The sequence below is a fragment of the Oryzias melastigma genome, linkage group LG19 (assembly GCF_002922805.2).
Source record: "Oryzias melastigma strain HK-1 linkage group LG19, ASM292280v2, whole genome shotgun sequence".
Taxonomy (NCBI): Eukaryota; Metazoa; Chordata; class Actinopteri; order Beloniformes; family Adrianichthyidae; genus Oryzias; species Oryzias melastigma.
Genome location: NC_050530.1, coordinates 2,006,470 through 2,013,381, shown reverse-complemented (window position 1 = coordinate 2,013,381; position 6,912 = coordinate 2,006,470). Strand labels below are relative to the sequence as shown.

Sequence of the window (6,912 nt, the reverse complement as noted above, 5' to 3'; positions counted from 1 at the left end):
AGGTTTTGAGTTAGTGTAGTCATAGTAACATATATTTTAGTTGTATCAGTCTGTTTTTTATATTAGGAGTTACACTTGTTAAGGATACGCTAACGTGGCTAACGGTTCTAGCACGCTAACGTTTAGCATGTTTCAAACAAGTTTTCCAGAGTTCCTGTGAACGGACTTATGGTTGTTTTTTTTGTCTTTCTTTAGTAGTCGCAGTGATGTTTGCTGTAGTGGTATGAGTCTGTTTTTTGCGTTAGGAGTTACACTTGTTAAGGATACGCTAACGTGGCTAACGGTTCTAACACGCTAACGTTTAGCATGTTCCAAACAAGTTCTAGAGTTCCTGTGAACGGACTTATCTTTGATTTTTTTGTCTTTCTTTAGTAGTCGCAGTGACGTTTGCTGTAGTGGTATCAGTCTGTTTTTTATGTTTGAGGTTGGTAGTTACAGCTACTGAGACAACGCTAACGCAGCTAACGCTTCTAATATGGCTAACGTTTAACATGTGTCCCGTGGACGCAGTTAATAAAGTTTGACTGGCAAACTTAGCTCTTGCTTTATTTAGTTCGGTGTGCTTTATGTATGACACAAGTTTGAAAATAGACAATTCATTGACAATACATCTTAAAATCCGACATGTGAAAAATTGGTTTATTTGACCTCCAGATTCTTTTTAGGTATTATTAGAAAGGAAAGCCTCAAAGCTTCATGAGGCTTCATTCACTAATTTGTTTTTTCCTGACTTGTTGTCTTCATTTAGAAAATTCTAGAGTAGTTTTTCTGTTCTCTTTGCATCTCAGCTTCGTCTGTTCGACGCTAAATTTCCATAAAACCTGTCCTGCCTTACTAGCACAAGCTAACCATGCTAGCGCTAATAGGATTCGCTAACGGGTAAATCTGTAATTATCATATCTGCTTTAAACAATACAAATTTGTTTTGTCGTCTTTACTTGTCATTCCTGAGCCCGTGCTCCTTGGCCTTGTGGTGGAGCGTCCGCCCTGAGAATGGAAGGTCACGAGTTCAAATCCAAGGTCATACCAAAGACTCTAAAAAGAGGACCTAATTATGCTCGACACTCAGCATTAAGGGGTTGGATTGTGGGTTAAACCACCAAATGGGTCCCTGGTGCGTCGCTGTCTGCAGCTCGCCCCTCCCCCAGGAGATGGGTCAGAACAAATGTCACAAATCCAGGTGTCCTAATGAAGCCTTTCCCAGCCTCTCAGGGTGTTGGCCACACACTCTGGGCCTTTCGTGCACATCTGTCTCGATTTGTGCGCTTCCCCCTTGAATCACAGTTTGTGCATGGAGGTGTCATGGAGCTGAGCAGAGCTGGGAAGAAACAGCTGTCTCTGTGTGTGTCAGGCTCAGGATCTGACAGCCTAAGGTTGACGAAGAGCGCCACGGCGCTCGGCGAGCACTGACAGCCGTCAACAGAGACACGTGCACACCTGGATCGGGGCGTGAAGGTTATGCAGGAGCCTTTGGGTGTTCCCCCCTTGGTGATTTTTATGTCCTGCAGCATTCGTGGTCTACAAGGACTTGATTGTTTTTGCAGTTCTTCTGTCTTATTGAGTGAAGTTGTGGTTACACACTCAATGAAGTACCCGAAAATGAAAAAAAATCGCAATAATCGTGATTAATTTGGCCCCAGGTTTGCAATTAATTATTTAATTTTTTAAATTGATGATGATACTATCGGGAATGTCTTTCCTGTTTAAATTGTTCTATTTTGAGAATATTGAATCAAATTGCCAAGTATTAATCCATTTATGTTCAGATCTCTACAACTATTGCAGCAGTGTTAGACTTTGGCATGAATGGTCCAGTATATTACGCAAAGTTTAACATGTTTAGCGGCACCTCGTTGTGATTTAAAGAGCCTCTGAACAGTTTTGTGTCCATTGAGAACTAAACTAAACTGAGTTATTTTAGACTTTGACAGCAACAGGTTTAAAACGCTTAAAATCTTGATTTTATTTTCGTTTCCTGCCTCCCTCATTATGTCTGAACACTCTGTCTTTATAGAGCTTTAAACTGCTTTTGTGAGTCTGACTGTTTTTGTGTTTTAAGGTTTTTTATAGTCTGTCGCTGAATGACTGTGACGACGAATAAAGGCACAAACTCCGATCAAATGCTTGGTTGGTGTTGACACGGAGCATGAAACTTTCCTGCCTTCTCCCGGCTCTCCGTCGTTGTCTGCGCATCCTTTCATCACATACACAAAATGTCAGCCTTGTGTTCCACCTCCACTGTGCTCACTCACACAAAATAACCTGTCACAGCCTCGCGTTTGCGTGCCAAATCCTCACTGCAGACGCGAGATTACGGCGGCAGAGGCCGGTAAACCGTAACACTTACTGCCAGATGCAAACACGCAGGTACGGTTGTCGCGTTCGCTCACCAGAAGCTTTTTTTCCCCTCAATTTATCAAATGTCAGAGCTTGAAAGGTCAGCCTCCCCACGTGTTGTGCGTGAGATAAACCAGCCGCCGCCTCCTCTCATCTCCATGTGGCGCTGACGTTTCTTTATTGACCTATAAAGCCTACCTGCAGCTCAACGTCTCCCTCTTCAGATCCAGAAGAACTCTTTACGCCCGTGTTTCTGCAGACATGCGGCGGCGTGGATTCATGTACTCACTTCAGCAGCTGCGGCGCTTTGATGGATGGCGTGTGACAAGCGTGTGGAGTCAGCCCTTTGGTGGGAGCCCGCCGGGGCAGGAGGATGCCCTTGTCCTTTCAGATTTCAGAGCGTATCTTTTTCTTTCGTTCACACCCAAAGGCTCGGCGTGATCGATAGGCAGCTTGACTTTGAAACGACAGCGGATAAAATATTCTCTCTGTGCCGAACCCAATCAGGAAGTTGAAATGAAACAACATTTTGATGTTGTTTTAGGCAGCAGCTGCGGATGAAAGAGTGTTTGAAGACGTTTGGACCGTGAACAAAAGTGACAAAGCAAATAAAGTACAGAGGATAAAACCATGTAACCCATCACAGCGTCGGCATTCGTCTCCTAAAAGAGAAGTTTATGCTGCCCTGATTTTGTAAAGTTTGAGCACCAAATTAGGACCTTCTCTTTGTTTTTGATAAATGTAACCAGGAAAAATACTCAGTTTATGTTTTGTACCCGAGCATTAATGTAGTTTAATTTAATATGTGAATGCTTAGTAAGTGTGGAGTTTAGCCTCGATCTTAGCAACATGCTAACGTTTTTTGGCTAAGTTGTCTACTGAGGTTTTTTATAGGCTAATTTGATGTGTAGCTAATATCTTAGCTACATGCTAACGTTTTTGGCAAATGTGTTTTCTATTGAGCGTTTTATGCGCTAAGATAGAGTTTAGCTTCTATTTTAGCAACATGCTAACGTTTTTTGGCTAAGTTGTCTACTGAGGTTTTTTATAGGCTAATTTGATGTGTAGCTAATATCTTAGCTACATGCTAACGTTGTTGGCAAATGTGTTTTCTATTGAGCTTTGTATGGGCTAAGTTAGAGTTTAGCTTCTATTTTAGCAACATGCTAACGTTTTTGGCTAGCTTGTTATCTACTGGGGTTTTATTGGCTAATTTGGAGTTAAGCTAATATTTTAGCACCTTGCTAATGTTTTTTGCTAATTTGTTATCTACTGAAGTTTTTATGGGCTAATTTAGATTTTAGCTTCTACTTTAGCAACATGCTAACGTTTTTGGCTAGCTTGTTATCTACTGGGGTTTTATTGGCTAATTTGAAGTGTAGCTAATATTTTAGCACCATGCTAACGTTTTTTGCTAATTTGTTATCTACTGAAGTTTTTATAGGCTAATTTAGATTTTAGCTTCTATTTTAGCAACATGCTAACGTTTTTGATTAATTTATTATACTGAGTAATTTAATCTATTTTTTAGTTATCTAATATTTAAGCAGTGTGCTAGCTTTTTGGCTAATTTGTTATTTACTGGGTTTTTTTTAGGCTTATCAAGAGTTTAGCTTCTGTTTTAGCAATAGGCTAACAATTTTGTCCAATTTGTCAGATACTAAGGTTTTTATAGGTGAATTTAGAGTATAGCTTCTATTTTTGCTCTCGGCTAATGTTTTTGAAATATTTGGTTTACTGAGGTATTTTAAACTATTTGGGGGTTACGCTAGTACTTAAGCAATGTGCTAGCTTTTTGGGCTAACTTGGTATCTATTGAGGTTGGTTTATGCTAATTTGGAGTTAAGCTAATATTTTAGCACCATGCTAACATTTTTGGTTAATTTAACATCTACTGAGGATTTTTTGGCTATTTTGGAGTTTAACTAGTATTTAAGCAACAAGTTAACTTTTTGGCTAATTTGGCGTCTACTGAGGTTTTGTTATGCTAATTTCGAGTTTAGCTTCTATTTTAGCAACAGGCTATTGTTTTTGAATAATTTCGTTTACTGAGGAATTTTAGGCTATTTTGGAGTTTAGCTAGTATTTAAGCATCGACTGAACTTTTTTGGCTAATTTAGCATCTAATTCGGTTTTTTATACTAATTTGGAGTATAGTTCATATTTAAGCAACACAATAATTATTTTTGCAAAGATGGCATGTATTAGGGATTTTTAAGCAATTTTATTACACATTTTTTAGAAACTTAGGTAACCTTCAGTTCATAGTTCTTAAAAATGTCCAGTCTTTTAGTAAATTTTACTTTTTGTATATAGCTTTAGCATTTTCAGAAAAGTCATTCAGCAATGAAAGTAATCTTCAGTGACTACTTTTAGCAAATAGCATTAGCATTATCGCAGGTAATGCAACTTTTCTAGTTTATTTCCTTTTTGTTCTGTAGTCGTGGCATTATTGTTCAAGTTTACTCTTGTTAACACTGGGTTTTATATTCAAATTCAACTTGTGTCAATGATTGTCAAAGACTCAGTTTTACTGATTTACACAAAAGTGTTTATTATTTGTTGCACAAAATAAGACCCAAGTTGTTTATCATGATTGTGTTCAAGCTGAAAAAGAAATGTGATATATTTTATGTATATTTTCTTCTTTATATTGTGAGTTATTAGAGATGAATTTGACTAATTATCGCTGTATCGCGATATCATCGATATCATGAGCCATGTATCGCATCGTATTGAGAGATACACAGTGATTTCCAACTCTAATTGACTGTCTTTTTTTATACTTTATTAATCTAACTACTGTTTTATTTTTGTAACTGTGTTTTATGATTTATTTTTGATCAGTAAGGAATGCCCAGAATGGTACACTTAGGCTTGCAAACAAGACATAGCTTAGTTTTCTGGAGAAGACGTTTGTTACTAAAACTCTCATTAAAACTCAGAAGAACTAAAATGTGTTTCAAAGTGGGTCATGGAGTTTGAAAGTGTTTACCAGGCGGAGGACATCAGGGTCATATTTATGATAAAGTGTGATCCGTGGACTCTGGAAGCAGAAAAGTTGCAGTAAACAACAACAAACGTGTGTCGCTCTGGTCAGTTCTGTGGGTTTGTAGATTTTCCACATTCGACCGGTGGAGTGTAGACTCCTGTCGCCTGTGTGTTTGCTGGGGGGGGCAGGAGCTGTCTGACCACCCACTGTAAACGGTGTGTTCACACTGAGCATGCTCAGCCCACCTGCCTGTGATGATGAAGGAGCTGCTGTGGTCGGAGCTCAAACTTTCCTTCACGAGGAGGAAGAGAACATCTGGCAGATTTTTTTTTTCTTTTTTACATGATATTCAATTTAGCATTCAACAGAACCCCCCGGATTGGTAAATATTTTAGGGCTGAAGCCAGGAGCGGCGGGTGAAGGGGACGAGCTGCTCCCTCTGTGTGTTTTCACTCAGTCCGTGCTCAAACATTTATAGACTTTTTTTATGTGGTCATGCATTTATGCATGTTTCCTTTGCCCCAAATGCTGCTGCTACCTCTGGCTCTGTGAAGGAAGGACCGACTGTGTGTGTTTGCCACTTCGTCCTCTACGAGTAATCTGTCCGTTTAACCTCACGGCCTTCTGTGACGGTCTTCTTCCTACACCTCTTCCTCTTTTTCCTCCTCCCCAAGTCGGAGGGCGTGATGCCATGCTCTAAATAACTTTATTGACATTTGAATTGGCCGTAGATGGCAGTAATTATCCAGCCTTCCTGCTTCCTGGCTGGCACTCGGAGAGGAAAGGCGCATTCCGGCCAAGAAATGTGTGTCCATTCCAGACGCTGGCTCCTATTATCCTTAAGTTCTGATAGAGAAGCAGTGGCGGGGAGCGTGTGCACTTAGCACATATCATTGGCGGGGTTTGTGGTGCATAAAAAGGCTCACTGCAGTCAGTCCATAATGCTCCCCCTATACCGCCGGAGCAATGTGGTAGGACCGTGTGAAGGATTCTTGAGGGCTGAAAACTGAGTGACCATGAATCATTGCGCTAGAATGTTTGCTTACTCTTATCCTCCGAGAAATCTCCATGACTACGCCTCTGTGTGCTCAGCGAGGGCCTGAAATAGTAAAAAAAAAAATAGTTTTTAAATGTAGATCATTTGTTGCTACACATTAATCGTGTGAATGCTGAGTCAGCATTCTGATCCTGTTTCTTCCGCAGGTTTTGTTGGCATGCAAAAACTCAATCAGACTTTCAGCAATTTCTGCAATTTTGGTAAAAAACTTTCAAAATTTTTTTAAATTTTACGCAATTTTTTTCATAGAAATTCTTTACATTCTTTATGCATTCTTCAAACCAATACAATATTGGTATTAAATCGTTCAGCACCTTTAGTAAATTTAACCTTGTACTTTTGGCATTCATACATTTGGAGTTTTTTGTAATTTTACGCAATGTCTGCGATTTTTTTTTTTCATGAAAATCTTCAGATTCTTTGTGCACTTTTAAAACGTATGTAATATTGGTATCAAAACATTCAACATGTTCAGGACATTTGTGCTTGCACTATTTATACCTTTTACTCATTTTTACATTTTACG

General features: G+C 39.3%; 1 protein-coding gene across 2 annotated transcripts in view; it reads left to right on the top strand.

The window, feature by feature from the left end:
* Window positions 1-6,912, top strand: part of fam20cb (FAM20C golgi associated secretory pathway kinase b) — a 98,697-nt gene that overhangs the window by 70,988 nt on the left and 20,797 nt on the right. The window lies entirely within an intron of this gene.